The sequence below is a fragment of the Bos mutus genome, chromosome 1, assembly GCF_027580195.1.
Source record: "Bos mutus isolate GX-2022 chromosome 1, NWIPB_WYAK_1.1, whole genome shotgun sequence".
Taxonomy (NCBI): Eukaryota; Metazoa; Chordata; class Mammalia; order Artiodactyla; family Bovidae; genus Bos; species Bos mutus.
In genome coordinates this window covers 126,406,228-126,426,324 of record NC_091617.1, presented here as the reverse complement: position 1 = coordinate 126,426,324, position 20,097 = coordinate 126,406,228, and the positions used below count along the sequence as shown (strand labels likewise).

General features: G+C 41.1%; 1 protein-coding gene across 28 annotated transcripts in view; it reads left to right on the top strand.

The window, feature by feature from the left end:
- ZBTB38 (zinc finger and BTB domain containing 38) overlaps positions 1–20,097 on the top strand; it is a 145,348-nt gene that overhangs the window by 73,539 nt on the left and 51,712 nt on the right. For 7 of the 28 annotated variants that reach the window (XR_011465073.1, XR_011465074.1, XR_011465075.1 and 4 more), the window contains one exon: positions 6,269–6,334. The exons of 3 other annotated variants lie outside the window; for them this stretch is intronic. The gene's annotated coding sequence lies outside the window, so the exon portion shown is untranslated. 18 more of the 28 variants (XR_011465081.1, XR_011465084.1, XR_011465078.1 and 15 more) reach the window with 18 other exon arrangements.

Below are 20,097 nucleotides of genomic sequence, written 5' to 3'. Positions count from 1 at the left end.
CTTCCCTCTTCAAACTAGTTGCCAATCTCTCTAGAAAGAAGAAATTTGGCCTTCTTGCTGAATGTCTTTGGTCAGTTCAGGATCTAGAAGACCCTGTTGTTCCATTTGCTCTCCATCTTGGGTGTGGCAAACAGTGATGACTGCAAGCCAATGTGGGACTGAGGATGCAGGAATGCTCTTGGCCTCGTGGGCAGGCGAGATGCTTATTAGTGCCACGTTTCCAATGCGCTGCACAGTGAAAGCAGGGGCAATCTCCTGCTAGAGCTGAGTTTGCGATATTGAAAATGATGGTGAGCCCTGCTGACAGTATTCCCACAGGAGAGTCTGAGCTGGATGAGGGTGAAGGGGGACGTTGTCTACCACAGTCTCCCTGGAAACACAAAGTCAGTCACCACTTTGTCTCAGTCTAAAGCGCCATGGTTCACATTCCCTTCTCCCTGCAGCCCTTTCCTTGAGGGTAACCTCAGTTTGGTCCCCAGGGCTCCTTGCCATCAAATCTGTGCTCCTTGTCCACATATTATACAGATGCTGATGGATGAAAGTGAGAAAGCTCATGTCTTGAGCAAACTCCGGGAGATGCTTAAGGACAGGGAAGCCTAACATGCTGCCGACTATGGCATCGCAAAGAGTCAAAGACAACTGAGTGGCTGAACAATAGCAGCAAAAGAACTGGAGCAGGCTTCTGGGAGCTCAAACTCATCATGCTCGTCCATTTATCTAACCCTTTGTTCTACTGCTTTAGGAGGGTTGAGAGAGATAATCCTCCTCTTATATTTCTATCCCAAGCAGGCTAGAGCTCATAGAGTTGATTAGAAAACCCTGTTTCCAAACTCTCTGGTTGCCATCTAGAATTACTGCCAATGAGCGAGACAGTCAACTGGCCATATAACCTGAAAGCAGGAGGCTCAGAGTGCAGCTCTTGGCCTAACCAACCTAGGAAGCAAGCTAGGCTGGATTTTTTAGAATCCCAAACCTTCAGAGCTGGAGGGGATGTTAAATGGGGGTAAAAGCAGATGTCCACATAAAGAGGTAATTGTTAAAATGATGCACTTGAAACACTAAACTTGGTTGAGCAAAATTTCCTATTCAAAAGTTCGTTTTAAAAATGTGTTAGGGAGACCTCCCTGGTGGTCCAGTGGTTGGGACTTCACCTTCTGATGCAGAGGGTGTAGGTTCAATCCCTGGCCAGGGGTTAAGATCCCATATGCCACACAGCCAAAAAACCAAAACATAAAATGGGAGCAATATTGTAAAAAATTCAATAAAGACTTTAACAATGGTCTGCATCAAAAAAAAAAATCTTTTAAAAAATAAAATATTTTTGGGGAAGGAACTCATCATACAGACTTACGTTATCTGTTTAGGACAGAAATACTATTTGTGAGTAGAAACCAGGTCCATCTTGATTGTTATACTGATTTTTCTTTGATAATTTAGATTAGGACCATCTAACAACCAGATAACAGATTTATCCACAAATGCAGGCTTGTAGAAAAATTTTAATATAGGAAATGAGTAAACTCACTTATTAAGTGTGTGATCTTGGGCCAATGACCATCTCTCTCATAACCTTGGTTTCCTCATCTGTACCACAGAAAGACGGGACTTCATTAGGTGAAGTAGTTTGTTCAGATGGATACATAAGCTTTTCCACTGATTTCGCCTGATAAAACATTTCCAAATGATGACAAATCTCTGACCAAAATTGTTATCCTGGTTTCTACCCTTAACTTTCCAACACAGTCCAGTTAATTCCTCTTCTCTTATTCTTTTCCACTTGCTGGTCCAAACTGTCTGCCGTTGGTCCCCACGGTTCCCAGAGCCTGGAGAGTTGAAACTGTTTCATCTCAACAGGGATGATCCTGGCTCCAGGGAGTGGAAGTCTTCTCTACCGCAAGTCTGCGCAGTAAGAAGATTCTCACATCAGGGCAGAGTGTGGATGAAGCAGGTTTTATCCTCCTTAGATTGGTGGAAAGACCCAGACTTTGGAATCAACTGGACTTAGTTTGAATCCTAACTCTGCTGTGTGTGACTGGTAATCTCAATTAGTTCCTCACCTAAAGGTGATGATAATTCATCTTGCAGGATTATTCCTGTTGGCTCAGATGGTAAAGCGTCTGTCTACAATGCGGGAGACCTGGGTTCAATCTCCGGGTCGGGAAGATCCCCTGGAGAAGGAAATGGCATTGGGTGAGAATTAAATAATATGTGCTGTGCTTAGTTGCTCAGTTATGTCTGACTCTTTGTGACCTCATGGACTGTAGCCCACCAGGCTCCTCTGTCCATGGGGATTCTCCAGGCAAGAATACTGGAGTGGGTTGCCATGCCCTCCTCAGGGGGTCTTCCCAAGTCGAAGTCTCCCGCAACGTGGGCGGATTCTTTACCATCTGAGCCACCAGGGAAATCCATGAATACTGGAGTGGGTAGCCTATCCCTTCTCCAGGGATCTTCCCAACCCAGGAATAGAACCAGGGTCTCCTGCATTGTAGGTGGATTCTTTACCAGCTGAGCTACCAGGGATAGCTAAAATATTGAGTACGTTGTAGGTTTTCAATAAATGGTAGCTACTATAGACTTAGTTAGAAAGCAGAAGTTCCCACCTACATCTTTAGGCAAAATGTAGATGTTTAAAGTAGCACTGGACTTTCCTAAGAATTTAGGCTAAAATAGCATCCAAAGGCATTTTTAGTCACTGGTAAATTGTCACTATGTTGCTTCTGTGAACATCCTACAAACAAATGTAAAAAGCAACCTCATAAAAACGTTTAAATTCTAAGAACTTAAGCAGAAATGTTACATCTGGTAAACATTTTATTTTTAAAAATTGAGATTAGAATAGCTGAACCTGGTAACAAATTTACCCACAAATGCTGAATATCTATATTAGGTATAAACGGAAACCAGCTGTAGTTTTTAATGCAGTGAATGGAGCGAAGAAATGTGCAAACCAATCCAAATGTTTATAAACGAAGGATTCCTCTGGGACTCAGTGCCTTGACTTTATGTTTTGTTTTTTTTAAACAGAGAGTCAAGCTTTGTTCATACTTGAATTATGTACTTTGCATAAGTCATGCAATTTGACTTGAACCCACAGGACTGAAAATAAAATGAACTCAGACTGTAGAAGGAGACTGTAAGCAAGTAAGGGCATTAATCAAAGTGAAAGAGGCACCCCTTACTGTTAGCTCTGTCCTTCTCCAGCCTGCTGCTGCCAGATTATTTTGGGTTCCTTGTGCTTGACTCATCAAAGTGGCAAAAACAGGTTAAAATTTTCATCATGGAAAAGGCATTTGTCTGATAAACGAACATTTGTGCCTATGCCCCGAGGAGGTTGACAAGCAGGCAATTTTTAAAAATCATAAGTGAGTGCATACCCTTGCCACTTGTAATCACGACAAAGCTTAAGTAATTTGGGCATGAGCATATTTTTTTTTTTTTAAGTGCAAAACAGGATTTACTGGTTGAGAACGTCTGTCTAAACAAGCTCATCCATCTAGGTGCTCTCAACTACAGTTCAAATTTGTTTAATACAAGCAGGTTTGGTAAACGAGCCACATTTGTTCGTTGAATGTTTTGGAACTTCACAAAATAAACCAATACATGGTTTAGACTCGTTTTGACAAAAGAGTAGACAGAGAACCCCACAGGGAGGTTTGGAAACCGCCTGCCCTGGCACCTGGCTTCCGAGCAGCAGTCAGGGACCTGCCCATCTTCACCACCCTGCCCCTACAAAGTGGATGTGACACTGTGCACTCCTCTTGTGGGACCTGGTGTGGATTACTGTCCTTGTCACTGTCATTTATTGTCTTAGGCAGAGGAGGCAGCGACTTCATTTTGTGTGTCCAGAGTAGATTCCATATTGTGTGTATTTAGCTTCCATGATAATTTGTGAGTATTTTAATGTGAATGTCTGAGTTATTGCTGAGGAATATCTGGACAGACACCAAGAGCATCACATGCCTAGGTTTTCAGTTCAACCTCCTCCAACCCCACTCCCAGGACTCTGCTTTATAGATGACCATACATTAAACTGGTACCTTGTAACTGAGCGCTATAGTCTCTCTAATTCTCAACTGCCATAGTAAAGAAGGAATTAGCCTAAGGACACTCCATTCTAATTTTCTGTCGCTGTCAGTGCTAACCAGAGCTCATAGAGCAATGCTGTGGGGGTGGGAAAGATGGCTCCACCATTGGTATTAGACCAGAAGCTACTATTTCCGTTAAAGCCACGTTTATTTCTGGAATAGTTGTGGGAGAGAAATGTGCTCCAAAGAGAAGAGGACTCAGTGTGGTTCAGGTATGACCGACCATCTGTCCAGCCCAACTCAGAGTACAGGTTAGAGGTAGGTTGGGCACTTTCCATACATTGAGCTAAAAATCGCTTGGGTGCTGTGGAAGGAGACAGAACGAGAGTTAGAAACAAAGGATCTGATAGTGAAACCTAGTACCTAGGTTAAGATGTTCAAATACATTTTCTCCTTTAAAAAAATTCTAGGGGACTGGAATGTTTTGCTGATCTGATTATTTGCAGTCAGTCCTTACAGAAAATAGAGGCAACCCCAGAAAAGATGGATTCATTTTTGCACATGTTGAAATTAATGAACGTTAGCATATTTAGTGATGTAATAGGCAATTAAAGACTTTTGGAGAAATATGAGGAAGAAAAAACATAGTATTATATACTCAAAATCAGTCTCATAGCATTTTATGAAAATGTTGGCTTACATCCAGGATCTAAGGGTGGGGGTGGGTATGGTTTCTTTGTAGCTGAAGAAAGAGTTGAAAAGAATCTGGTCTATTTCCTTAAAAATAAAAGACTTCATGTTTTTTACAGCATGATAAATGAAATGCTTTTCTGATTTTTTACCTGCCGGCAGGATCTGGAGGAAATTTTTCTAGCAGGCTATGCTGTTTTCCTCTCTTTGGGAACATGGTGACACTGGTTTTGTAGCAAAACAGTCTTTGCTTATTAGGCATTTCTTCAAAATCCTGAATAAGCAGCTCTTTCCACATTTTTTTTGTTCCACATGTTAAACATTTCACTGCAATTTGAGCTTCAATTGTGTGTGTGTGTTGATATGAAAGACTGAAAGGGAATGCCTAAGGATTCTTGAAGGTTTTTTTCTTTAAAAATTTAATTCCTACGATTATGTATCAGAGCCTCTACGGAAGGTGATTCCGATTTATTACATACAGCCAAAGTAAAGCCCATCAATCTTGAGCAGCGGGGTTAGGGAGGGGATATTGAAGAAGACATGAAATTCGGTGTTTGAGTAGATGAGATTTAATTTTCGGAAAACATTTCACTCATAAAACGGATAGCACCCCAGTGTCAGCTCTGACCTCCATGATGTCAATGTCATCGTGGGAGCATAGCTAAGATAAGCCTCAAAGTAAAACAAAGAAACATCGAATGTCAGCTCAACACCATTTCTTCCCTTACAGTTTGCATGATACATACACACAAAGCCTCTTGGCATTCCTGTGAATGGCTTGTTACTCGACAATTTAGCTTTTGGAGGGGGGAAAAGGAGAAAAATCATTTTACATTTCCCAGATACTGAGCAAGTACAGTATGCTGTTGCAAGACTTAACATTATTTAGGTCAGTGTCCTAAGGACAGCTTTTATTGTTCATGATGGTCAGCTAGACATCCAAAGGAACTCAGCATTAATTTATCTTTCTGTAACTGCTTTTATTCTGCTTCTAAGTTTAAGCAAATTCATTCACATTTTCATACCATTCTGATGAGGAGCTATCTGCTGTTCTGTACTGCAGATACATTTAGCTGAATACATTTACACGACTTGTGGTTAGAGGTTAAAGCACGGATACAGACAGCTGATCATGCATTCTTCTACAAGCCTGCCGGCACCAGTTAGGATTCTGAAAAATAGTCTAGAAATGCTACGACTCTTTACTTTACAATAGCTTTAAAAGGTTTGTTTTTGTTGTTGTTGTTTGCTAGCAATTCTATGAAATCAACAGTCTATAAAATGCATCCCGAGCCAGATACATACTGTATTGAAAGCTTTCAAGAAGAAGATATGACAGTGTTCGTTCCAGCTTATTTTCTTCCTTAGCAAAAAGGACCGTTTGATTCTCAGAAGCAGAAGGACCCAGTCATTGTGCAGCAGCTCTGCTGAACTGTATGAAATGCCTTCTACTGCCTGGTTGCAGAATTTGGAGTTTGCTAAACAGTGTTTAGTGATTGGGCTCATCTTGCATCACCAGTTGATGACATTTTTCTTTGTTCCCTCCTACTCAGTTGAACCAAGACTCTGAGGCTGATATGCAATGTCACTTACAACATTAATCAGATACCGCATTTAAGGTGAGCTGTCCCCTGCCTCCTCCTTCCCCAGAGCTCGTGTGCTGCATGCAGTGCGTATCTGGCTTCTGTGAGCTAAGATGGCAGGCAGGATTAGCCGTGCTTGTGCTGTGTGTGCATGCTGTGTAGAGAATTCATTACACGTTGCCTAGTATTTCAGATGTGAGTATGTAAATGCTCGGGATGCCATATCATCTGGTAGCGAAGACTTGTTTTTGCCTCATTACAGCCTTAGCTATTTCAGCATCACCTTTCAGTTCCGATTCATTTGCTTCTGGATGTTTGCTTTTCATCACATTCAAAATAGATTTTTACCTTTTTTTTTTTTTTTAACAAAGCCAAAAAAAAAAACAACCCTAAAAACAAAAACAACAACTAAACTCTGCTACCAGATGGTGTCTCCCCTTTCTTCTTGCATTTGCTGTCTTTTAAATAATGTATGTTGTATTGTTAATTAATGTGAATATCAAATTAAACACTTGAAACTTACATGTTTATTATGCAGGTAGAAGGCAAGGTGGAATCTATTTTTAACTCTGATGCACTCCATGGTGTGCAAGCAACTTGGTTCTTGAATTCGTATTTTCAGTGCTGGTATCAGTGGTTTGATTTTCAGCAAATGTGACAGTGGCCTTTGCAGTGGTCAGCTCCGGGCTTTGAACTCTCAGAGGAGGAAGGGAAAAAAATTCAACACACTACCTCCTTGGTTGCAGCCTCAGAGAAACCTTGGATGAGAAACTTGTTTTTTCAAACCTGTTTTCCTGTTGATAAATTCAGTTCTCGTGATCACAGTACATTCAAGCTGTTCTGCGTATGGTTTTGTGTGTGTGTGACAATTGCATCTAAAACTTGAGAGCAAGAAGACGGAGAAATCAGTGGGTCTCCATCGCTTTACATAAAAATGGCTGAGTGTCTTGTCATGCTAGCACTGCATTAAGTGATACAATACAGGTAGGTTGAAATTTGCATGTTTTATAGATTTTTTTTGAGCCATGTAGCAAGAATATTAGATTAAAATATGACTTTTAAAACAAAAATTAAATAAGACAGTTGTAATTGTGAGGTGGGGGTATTCACTTGGATGGCCTTTCCTATTTAGATTCTATATAAATACATAACTTTTATAAACTTCTAAGATGATTCTGCTATAAAAGTGAGATGATTCCTTTTAAAAAATCATATATATGATAGGTGTGGCGCCATCAGACAACAAAAGAATTTTTTGAAAAGTCTGTGGATTCAGCTCCATGTTAGCTTGAAACTAAAAATAAATGGGTTTCTGGAGATAATTTCGAACAGCGCAAACAAGCTTAATAAGAAACATTTAAAATATTTAAATTTTAAGAAGCGGTCTTTAAACGTGTTATATGAAAGATGAAAATAAAAACTTAGATGCTTCCAAAATCAATTTTAAATGATACACAAGAATAAGTTCATTATTTATATATCTGTTATTTGGGGAGACAAGGAATTATAATTTTTAAAGGGGGAAATATTAAATATAGATGACTCTGTTAGAAGAAAGAGAGCTTCACTGAATAAAAGAGCCCCTAGAATGGTTCATTGCAGACCATACAGCTGTGGTTCTGTAAGTACCAAATTCTGGCACTTTTCAAAATTATTTCATGGGTTCTTTCCTTTGAGCTTAACTTCTCAAATATATTTTGGTTTCAAATTAACACTGGGCCAGAACTTGTTTCCTTAGTAACCACATCTTATTTAAAAATGCAGTAACAGATATGCAAAAGATTGTCTTAAGAAAAACCAAATGTTTCATGAAAATTGTGCAGTTCTTTTCCTCTCTTGCAGAGTCTGAACTGGTTTTAGACGTTTTAAAATGCGGTCTTCATGCCTTAAAAATTAAGCCATAATTCTGTACATAGAGAGAAACCTTGCATAGTAAGAGCTTTTTCTTTCCTCCTTTGTGCTCAGTACTTTCAAAATTAAGGTTTTTTCTTTGTAACGTGTTCCAGAATGCTGGTCAAGGCTTGTGTGCAAAGGTGTAGTTTCATTATCACGAGTTCACCAGCGCCACTGAAACAAAAGGTATCTCAGAAATTCTCAGAATCAGAAAATGCTTATGCTCTTGTTCTGCCTGATCCCTCCATAGGTAACCTCTGAGCTATCGGTAGAGACGGACCCAAACCTGAGCCCACCCCCACAATAAGTGCATACTGAGTCTCTGTGAGAAATGTCTTTGTAGGTGTGTTAGGAGGAAGATGCTGCTAAACCCAAAACCTCCCTGAGGTTTGCTCCAACGTGCAGAACGTTGAAATGCACAACCATCTGTGTAAATAGTTGCTTTATCCTAGCAGTTTGTCTAATATCCCAAAGCACTGTCTGTAAAATCAAACCTCTAGTGGACTAAAGATTTGTTGTTGTTGTGTTGTTGTTGTTTTGAGGCCAACTTAAATATCTTGCTTGGAGCTTTTCTCTGGTTCAATTGTATTAGAACACGATTCAGCTCACAGTGATTTTGTTCTGTGGGCTTGCCATGAAATATTCTTCCTGTAACATCTTTTTTTCCCCCTCCTTTTCTTTTCTTTTCTTTTTTTTTTTTTTTGCTATTTGGGAGCCATTTTCCTGCTTGCCTGTGACTTAAAATGACTAAGTACATTTTGCATATAGCATCAATCAGAAGATCATAAACTGAAGGGAAATGTCAGAGCCCTGATTCCATATTGCCTATTTATTTTAGCATCAGCAGCATTAACAGTTGCAGTAGGACTAGGCTAATCGTCATTTGCTCTTGAGAAAATAATGAGCCTGGCATTTGTAATTAAAACACTATTGCTGTTCAGAAAGATTACAACTCAATGTCTTCTATTTTGATAGGCTGGTACAAATTAATCATTTTGAAACCATTTGAATCTTAATCACAAGATTAGATGGATTCAATGGAATTGTTTTACCCTCCAACTGAATGCCAGAGAGATTCAACAGTGTATTACTTCTCTGTAAAATGTCGATCCTTTTGTTTTTAACTCAAGCATGGTTGCGTCATCTTGTAGATTTTCATACCTCATGGTTTTTTTTTCTGGCATTTTTCATTCTTTGCTCTTGGTCTCTCCTAAAAGAATTTGAAACATAAGTCAAGGAGCTTGAAAGCCAAATAAGATGGGTGGGAAGTTTATTGTATCATTGTCATTGTAATAAATAGAACAGTGAATGGAAGAATAATTATTATTTATTACTTTGTGTGTTTTGCCTTAATGCTTTGCCTTCATATTTCACAGAAATGTTTACCAAACACAAAGCTTTTCTAAACTTACCCATTTACAATTATCATTGGATTTTCTAAATTAGCCAAAAACACTTCATGCCAATTGTAGAGAATCACACTTTTTCCTGCTCATTGTTGAAAAGGCAGTGCTCCACCCATTTACACTTTTTGGCTAAGGTGTTTACGCTGGGCAGGCCAAGGCAGGTGCGACAGAAAGAATGTGCGAACAACTGCTTGGCTCCCACCAAAACGAAATGGATGAACCTGTGGGTTTCTACCTGAATGATTTGGAGTCTACAATTCTCAAATCTTATAATAATAATAAGATTTGATAATTATTATCATCAAATAATATATCATTGTTATCTAATATTATTATTATTATTGTTATTATTTTAGAGAATAGGATTTTTTTCCCAAGCCTTAACTCGGTGAGAATACCAAGATTGCATCTCTTGCTACTACAGTGATGTTGATCTACGTCAATGATTTCCATGGATTCCCCCCATAGAGGGTCTGAGTACCCAGACCACATCTTAGGGCTGGTTGATATGGGGAGACGAATCTTGAAAATGATCTAGCACTTTTCTTTTTGATACACGATGCCTTTGAGTTCCTGGTACCATATGGTTCATTCTAGCAGCTCCTTTCCATGGGAAATGCTATCCTTCACAGCTTTTTTGGTAATTAAACATTCAACACACATATTGAGTACCTACTACCTACCGGTCATATTCCGGAGGCTAGAAATAGAGTAACAAACAACAGAGATCTGGGCCTGCCTCTCATAGACCCACCCCTAGTGTGGTGGAGGGGTGGGGGGCCAGGGGCACAAAAATAAATATGTAAACAAATAATTATAGAAGACAAGTGCAAGTAAGAAAGAGAAGATAAAGTTTTAAAAAGCGAGGGTATCTTTTTGGGAGGAGAAGAGCCACTTGAGAAGGGTTGGCCAGGCAAAGCATTGTAGGAGGTGGTATTTAGGTGAAAACCTCGATGGTGAGATGGATCCAGACAGGTGAAGATCTGATGGAGAGCATTACCAGGCAGAGAGTTGTTCATACTCAGACCGCAAACTTTCCTTTCTAATGAGTTATTGCCATTGTATCAGAGTCATGTCTGAGACTTCGTGGGTTGAGCCTGGCTTAGGTAAGCTGCCCCTGCAGTGAGACAGTGGCCCAGACTCCCAAATTCCCAGAACTTGGTGCCATGAGAGGCATTGCCTTTGGCCCAGCCTCACCCCAGCACTGCTCCAAAGATGCAGTGACGCTCTGAACATTGCAGTCCTAGGTGGTGGTGAAATTCAGGCACAGGTTCAGTTTAACCCAAGAAATCCGCAAAAGAAAGGAATCCTGGAGCGAGGAAATTTCTGGGAAGCCTCTTGCTTTGTTTTTCTTAAGAACTCCAGAACTTTGACTCATGGCAAAACACTGAGAGAGCCACTTCCTTTAATTTTTTTTTTTCAAAGGCAAGAAGTGGAAGGGTCTGTCCCATCTTGCCAGTAAATTGCCTTTGTCCTCTAACGCCTCAAATGCTTCAGTTTCTGCAGAACTCTTTGCTTGTTTGTTGGTGGCTTTCTAAAGACTTTGCTGCTTGGACTGATGTTTCTCTATTTGAACAAATAATGCTAAGGAAATTCTTCAGAACCAGAAATCTTTTGTGCCTTTTAGGTTCGTCTGCTAAAGAAGCTCCAAGAACAAAGGGATAGGTTTGCTCTGCAAGTTAGAAACAAGGCCCTTCAACGTCTTCTGAATGTTTCAAAAGCCCCTTCTATAATTGATTCACAATTTATTGGGCTTTGCTTATCAGAAGTTAGAAGTGGCCTGACTCAGTCCACTTTGTTTGGATTTGACCAGCCATGAAACATTCCACTGCACTGAAGAATGTTCTAGCCCTTTGGAGTAGACTATTGTTCATCAGTGGGGGTAGGGGTGAGTGGGAGGGGGCTTCACCAAGTCAGTTCACTTCTTCAAATATTTGTTGAGCATCTCCTATGTGACAGAGACCACTGCCCCCCAAACAGAATGGAAATGTGACATAAAACTCCCTATGAAGCTCATGTCCAGGTTTGTGTACAAAGCTAGGGCATTGAATGGACAGGTACAATTGTACGCCCTCTCTGTTTCAGAAAGAAATGAATGAATGGCATGCTATTCTCTTAGTGGCCTTTTATACTGTTTCCTGGAGGTCAGCCTTCACTTTGGGGGCATTGCAACCGATGGCAAGGATGGTTCTTCCCCGGGACTCTGTGTCTTATCCTCGGTCACCTTCCCGAAATGTCTTGGCTCCTAATAAGCCACCGTATGTCTGGCTGCCCTGCTCCAAGCTGGTCTGCCTGCCTTGCCAGGTGACCTCCATAAGGGCTGCCACTCTTTCGCATTCATGAGCAGATGTTAAGTTGAGAAGCCCTTGAATGCAAAAAAATTGAATTTGTGATTCAGGCAAGATGTTTCTGCTTTTTTTACCTTCCCTGACAGCTCGTGGGGGGTCTCCTTGAAGCCCTGTTCTGCTTCTGTGGGAAGCAGGTAAATCAAAGACCAGTTGCCAAAGCCCTTATCTTTGTTAGGTGAGCCCAGCATGACACTGCCATGGCCCAAACATCTCATTGACCAGAAAATAGCTCTTTTGATCTTGTGATTCGTTTTGCATCTTTTCCTTTAATGGTTTTCTTGCTTCTGCAGCTGTTCTAGTTCAGGGTTCGAGACTAGCGTTTGTGTCTACAGTCACTATATTTGGCCTACGGAGGAAGTTTGTTTTCTGGTTCAATTTTGTTTTTCAAATGCCAGTATAAATATTTTTTTTCTGTGTTCATAAAAAGCTGTGAAGTTTTCATGATTTTCTTTATGTGATTAAATAAACCTCTTCCTTACCCTGTGGTCATTGCTGCCAAATAGATATTTTGAAATTCCTTTTTTTTTTTTTTGCCTGCTGAAATCTTCTACCCTGTCTGAGGCCTTGCTCTAATTAAGGCCTCACAGTCCTGCCCATCTTCCCCAGCGCCGAGCATGACGTGGTGTCCCTGCCCCGAGGGCCTTACAAGCCAGTGAGACAAGAAAACAAAAGCCACCAGCTGAGAATGTGGTTAAATCCCAGAAGGGCAGTGCCCTTGTAATTTTTTTCCCCTTTTCTCTTGTTTCTTGAGCTGTGGAAGGGAAGTAGGGGACCCGTAGTAGGGAAACAGAGGGGTTACTCTGAAAGATTAGAAAATGCAAGGTATCGGGGAAACGATGTGAAAGCGAGTGGGATGGTCATCTGTGGGGCAAAGTGGAGAGATGGAAGGACTGCGGACGGAGAGGGCAGCAAGGAGGTGGGGAGGGGGGTGCAGGAAATCAGGAAGAGGGAACAAAGCCGGCAGTCAGGAGGCAGGCTGCTGTGCCGCACCCTGAAGCTGGGGTTGCCGGGCACAGGAGAAAGAGTAGGAGGGGTTGCAAGGAGTAAAAAGAGGCTGGGAGAGCCCCTGAGGTGCAGGCTGTGTATGGGCTGGGTGCTCCCATGTTCTGTCTGGCTTCAGTCATGATGTTGGCCTTGGGGCTCCACTGTCCCACCGTGGCTGTGACAAAGAGCCTACAGATTGGCCTCACTAAGGGTGATTTATCCCAGGATCCAGAAAGTCTCTGTCCCAAGGCTCCTATTTTCATGCTCCTATTTTCATGCTGGGACCACCCTAGCCCTGCCACTGTCACTTGACTGGATCTGGACTAAATTTTAAATGGGCAGATTTTTACATGTGTTGTCACCAATTCTTTTCGTTTTCCACAAAGCTCAGCCCGGAGATAGACCCAAAATATGCCTTTTAGGTGGCTTTCCTGGTGGCTCAGATGGTAAAGAATCTGCCTGAAATGCAGGAGACTCAACTTTGAACCTTTGGGTCAGGAAGATCCCCTGGAGAAGGGAAAGGCTGCCCACTCCAGGATTCTTGCCTGGAGAATTCCATGGCCTTAGATGCATGGAAAATATTAGAAACACTTTTGCCCAAAGTCATGTTGCCCTCAGCAGGCATGCAGCTCAGCTTCTGAAGCTCACAAAGCCTCTTCCCTTGCTCTTCACCCGCCTATCCACGCCCTGCTCTGAGTGCCCATTAAGCCACCCGCAGTGGAGATTCTGATTGTTTGAGTTCCATGGTCTCCAGAAGCACTGCCCATGGCTGGCACATCAGCACGTAATGCTGCCATCATCCTGTACCTCTTGCTCAGCTCTTATGGGAACATGAACCCCAGACTTCAGTTGCTGTGGGAATGGTAGGTTCACTTTATTCGGTCGTATTGAGAGAACTGTGGCCCAGAGAAGTTGTGACTTCTCTAGGTCACTCAGAGAGTTAAGTGGCCTCGCTTAACTCCTAGTCCAGTGCTCTTTCTGCTAAATCAAGATGCTTTAAGGTCACATGGGAAGCCCGCTTTTAAACCAGAGGTTGGCAGCCTTTTTCTGTAAAGGGCCAGATAGTAAGTATTTTAGCTCTGTGAGTGGAGGCAAAACTGAGGATGTTATCTGCATATTTATATAACAACAAAGAAAACAATTTTTCACAAACTATTGATGAAATTTAAAATATACTAAAATATAATATGAATTATATATAATGTATGTACTGTCATAGATACAGAAATGAACGGCTATGGCTGTGTCCCAATAAAATTTCACTTATGCGCAACGAAATTTGATTTTCATGTAACTTTTCATGTCATGAAATATTGTTTTTCTTTTGTTGTTTTTTTTTTCAATCATTTAAAGATGTTGAAACCATCTTTAGCTTGTAGGTTATACAAAAACACTTGGCAGGTGAAATTGGCCTGTAGGATACAGTTTTGTGGACTCATTTTCTAAGTCAAAAGCTGCAAACTGGGGGCCCACTGGTCAGTCCAACCTACATATATGCTTTGTTTGACTTCTAACAATAGTTTTAATTGAATCCATTGCCAACTTTGTTTTCTGTTTTTTGAACTATATTACTCTTTTTCCTTCTAATTATAAAAGTAATATATACTTACTTTGAAATAATTTGGAATGTTACCAGCTTGACATGCATTCTTTTAGCCCTTTATCTATGCCCATTAATTTTTCTAATAGTTGAGATAATATTTTGAGATTGAGATAATAGGCAATTTCGTATCTTTTTATTTACTTGCTATACCGTAAGCATGGCATATCACTTTAAAGTCTTTCATTAACATAATCTTTTAAAACTTTATTATGAAAATCTTAAACATGTGTACAATATGGAAAAACTACTTCAATGAAATCCTGTATAGTCATGGCTGTTTCAACAATTCTCAATAACTAGCCAATCTTGTTTCATGTAAATCCTCATCTGTATTATTTTAAAGCAAATTCCAGATCACATCGCTTTATCTCTAAATACTTTAGTTCAGTTCAGTTCAGTTCATTCGCTCAGTCGTGTCCGACTCTTTGCAACCCCATGAATTGTAGCACGCCAGGCCTCCCTGTCCATCACCAACTCCCGGAGTTTACTCAAACTCATGTCCATCAAGTCGGTGATGCCATCCAGCCATCTCATCCTCTGTTGTCCCCTTCTCCCCCTGCCCTCTACTTTCTTAGCATCAGGGTCTTTTCCAGTGAGTCAACTCTTCGCATGAGGTGGCCAAAGTATTGGAGTTTCAGCTTCAGCATCAGTCCTTCCAATGAACACCCAGGACTGATCTCCTTTAGGATGGACTGGTTGGACCTCCTTGCAGTCCAAGGGACCCTCAAGAGTCTTCTCCAACACCACAATTCAAAAGCATCAATTCTTCGGCGCTCAGCTTTCTTCACAGTCCAACTCTCACGTCCATACGTGACCACTGGAAAAACCATAGCCTTGACTAGACGGACCTTTGTTGGCAAAGTAATGTCTCTGCTTCTTAATATGCTGTCTAGGTTGGTCATAACTTTCCTTCCAAGGAGTAAGCGTCTTTTAATTTCATGGTTGCAATCACCATCTGCAGTGATTTTGGAGCCCAGAAAAATAAAGTCTCACACTGTTTCCACTGTTTCCCCATCTATCAGTATGAGTCTCTAAAAGATAAAGATACTAAGAGAGAAGACTTTTTTAAAGGAAATAAATGCTAAAGTATTTAGGTATAGAATAATAATAATAATAATATTTTTGCAATAATAACATTATTTGCAACTTACAATATTATTACAATTATTACAATAAATAATTATTATATATTTATAATATATAATATTATATAATATATTATTATATATTTATAAATAATTATTACAATAAATAATAATATTTGCAACTTACAAATGAATCAAGAAAAAAAAGATAAAAAGGTAGATATAGGTGTGGTATACATAGGGTTTTTTGGTACTGCTCTAATAAGTCTTCCATGACTTTGAAACAGGTCTAAATAAAAAGTTTTTAAAATGTGGAATACTAAAAAAATACATGAAAAATGTCAACTAGTAAAAAAGAAAAATAACCACAGTATCATTATCATATCAACAAATAACAATAATTCTTTGCTAATATTACAGTCAGCATTCAAATCTGTCCAGTTAGGTCATTAAAAAAAAAAAAGTGCTCAAAGTACAATTCTAAATAAGGTTCATACTGCAATTAATATTTCCTTAAATTTTATTTAACCAATAGGTTTCCTTCCCTCTCTTCCTGTCATCCTTGGTATCATCATAAAAATTTTGTTGAAGAAACAATTTGTCTGACTCATAGTTTCCCACAGTCAGAAATTTGAGATTGCATTCCTTCATGCTGTTTTACATGTTCCTCCGTCTCAGAGGTTTTCTGTAAATTAGAGTTACAGCTAAAGGCTTGATCAGATACAAATTCATTTTCTTTTTTTAATGTGGTCAACATTTTATATATTTTATATAAAAATCCTGATTTGGGCTCCATTGGAAAACTCTGCAGATCTGGCATTCTTATCTGACAACAATGAGTCTGGGGCTGGGGAGTGACACCCCCACTCCCCACTTAGGTGGGACATGAATGACCCTCTAGGCCCCAGTTCCTACTACTTCCTGCCTGGCTCCCAGGGGTGGGGAGCTGCCACCCCTGTCCACACCCTACCTCTGCAAGGACTTTGGTAGACTTCTCAACATGACATCACAAGAGGCCTTTCAGAAATGTGGCAGGGATTATAGAAGATTTGGACAGGGACTTTCTTAAAATGCTTAAAGGGAAAGAGAGAAGCAGCTATAGAAGAGGAAGCCAAGTGATAGAACCTGGTGAGTGCCCAGGATGAGGGGAAGAGAGAAATAAAACAATAAATTAACAGAGTACAGGAAGAATGGGAGGTGGAATGACTTACAGATTCCTAACCCATGGTGGAAAACAAAGGAAGCAAGTGGGTTTATGAGACATGCTTTAGACTTTTTATATATGATGAGAATATGGAAACCTTAAAAAAGAGAAAGAAGGGGGACAGTAAATTGGCCAAGAATCTTAAATCAGAAAGCTCAAACAGGCAGTTGTAGCATAATAGAAATCATGCAGGGATTAAACAAAATGAGGTAGAAAACAAGGAAAACTTCCTACAAAAGGCCACTAGAAAAGGATCAGGAGCCATGCTGGGGAGATGGTGAAGAACTACTAATAGTAGAAATTTAAGACTTAAAAGTCTTAGGATATTTTTTTCTTATTTGCTAATACACTGAAATGAAAAGTATTATAAAGATATGAAAATATATCATACTTAGTTGCTTTGAAAGGAATAAATCTTTATAGAAAAGAATGAATATTATAACAAATTGGGACATTCTTGGAAATTTCCAGATAGTTCCCCATACTCAGAAGAATGATTAAGAGAGAGAATATGTAACTGGTTATGAGGAAGGGTGGAAAATTTTGAAGGACAGGATGATTATGTAAGTTTTAGGCTGCAGTGTTTAAAACTGTTGCTGTGATATTTTAGTTATTAATAACAATTTGGGGGAAATCTACTCACTTCTGGAGAAACATTTGGCCCTAATGAGAAAGAAATGCCACTGTTCGTGAATTTGCAAGTGGATGTAAGGAGCCATTCACTTGCTAAGCCTCTTAGGAAAGCCAGAGCTGATTTCAACCTTAACAAGCTGTTGACAAGGTACCACGGGGAACATGTTAGCAGCACAGAAAGTGGAGTGTACAGTCAGACCTGTATTTAAATCCCTTTATGTCACTCAGCATGTGACCCTGGGAGCTTACCCATGGAAATTTTCTAGGGCATAAAAGTTGCTTTACACATGGGAACTATGATCTTACTGCTTGGTGGTAGAAACTTAGAACTCTGAATACTTGACTTCCAGCACCAACAAGCATAATGCAGATGCTTCACACATATTATCCCATTTAACTATCAAAAAGCCCTATGAGGTAAGTGTAATATTAAAATCAGCCCCATTTTACAGATGAGCAAGCTGAGGCTCAGGGAGGTTAAGTAGCTTGCCTAAAGTCAGCGAGTAGCCTCGTAAATGACAAAGCTAGGCTTTAAACCCAAGCAGGCAGAATCCAAAGGCCAAACTGCCTCGCTGTGCCACCCTCCCACCTCCAGTCGCAGCAGGGCAGCGTGGAGAGCAATACCTCATACTGGCACTTCCCAACCTGAGGTTCCTAATGCCCATGCCTAGTTTTCCCAAATGGAGAAGGAAGTGGCAACCCACTCCAGTGTTCTTGCCTGGAGAATCCCAGGGATGGGGGAGCCTGGTGGGCTGCTGTCTCTGGGGTCGCACAGAGTCGGACACGACTGAAGCGACTTGGCAGCAGCAGCAGCAGCAGTTTTCCCAAAGGCTCAATGGAAACACATAAAGTTGCAATCAGACCAGAGATTTCTTTAGTTTGGAATCCATGATTAACAATGGGTTCGCTCAGGTTTTGGTTGAAGTTCTGATGGGCAATGGCATACACAAAAACATGCCAGGGTTGTTGTTTTTTTAGTGGGAAGATAAATCATTAGTTAATAAATGCAATTTAGTGGAATAGCTCTTTTTGAACGTGACCCACAGAGAAAGAATAAAGGACGCTTGGCTTTGAGGAAGTTAGGAATGGCTAGTGTACATGTGTGTGCATGTTGCCCAACCTATCAGCCTTCAAAACCCTGTCTTTATTTTTAAATTACATGATGCTTTTATTTGACTTTAAGTCAGTACATTTCTCCTTGATTATTAAAATGTTTTACCAACTTTGTATATAATATTGGATTCTACTTTATTCCTCAGAATCATCACAATCTTTTTTTCCTTTTACATTGGGACTTTTAAAAAATTTTATTGGAGTATAGTTGATTTACAATATTGTGTTAGTTTCAGGGGTACAGCAATGCAATTTAGTTATACATATACATATATTCATTCTTTTTCCAATTCTTTTCTCTTATAGTTATCACAGAATATTGAGTAGAGTCTCTGTGCTATACAGGAGGTCCCTTGTTGCTTATCTGTCTTACAGTAATGTGTGTATATTCATCCCAAGCTCCTGATTTTTCCCTGCCGCCCCCACCCCCACGTTTGCCCTTTAGTAACCATAGGTTTGTTTTCTGTAAGAATGTTCACAATCTTAAAACGTGATCAGGAACTAGGATGCAGAGCGCTGTATTCCAAACTAAAAACAGGATGTTAAGTCATGCAAAGAACAGACTTATCTTTTTAAACTGTAACCTGGGAGTGCATCTTTTCAAAAGAAAATATAAAAAATAAGACTCATACCACCAAAATGCGGAGAAGGTGGATGGTTTGTAGAAAACAAGAAAACAAAACCTCTACAATATAGCTAACTAGGCTGTTAGCTCCTCCATAAGGCGAGTTTGTGGCAGGCCTCAGTAAATACTTTTTCAATGAGCAGTCCCCTGGATCTTTGGACGAAAGGTCTAGCATAGCAGGCAGTCAGCGCGATTTCAGGAGGCCTGGGTCTTTTGCGCGAACTAGTTTTCACAGCACGTTGGGAAAATCTGTCTAGATATCTCCTGGCAGCCATGGGAAAGCGCAGGTGACACTCGATTCCTGAGAATTTAAATGAAAACTGCAGTTGACTTACTCTGAAACCTGCCTCTCTTAAACGGGCAGGGGTTGGATGCTGTCTGGGATCTGGATGCGGAACCTGGGGACCCGTCTGCAAACCCAGGCCTGGTTCTGGTACGGACTAGGTTTTGTGGCCGTAGACCCCTAAGTGGTTGCCCTTGGGGCGGGTTCTGGGATCTCCCGAGAGGAGAGAGGCTGAGGCCGCAGCCCCCTTGGTGGCATCTGGGGCCGTCGTGGGCCCCCCACCTTTCCCGTCGCGTCCAGGTTGGGTTTGGGGTTTTGCGGGGCCGAGGTGTGTCCCCCGCCCCCCACGTCCCGGCCCTGCCCCTGTCCTCCCGAGGCCTGGGCCTAGGCTCGCTCGTTGGTGCCCCGGAGCCCGGCCCGCGGCTGAGGCCGAGGAGCCTTCTTCCCGGCCGGGTGGCGTCCCCAACCCCGCGCCGGGGGCGGGCCGGGCCGGCCGAGCCGAGCCGCCGGCGTCCATTTTCTGGGCGGTGCTGCGAGACGCCGCGGCCTGACTCGCGGGTCCGGAAGCGCCATGGACCCCCGGGGAACGCGCTCGCGGGGCAGCGGCCGAGCCCTGTAAGTG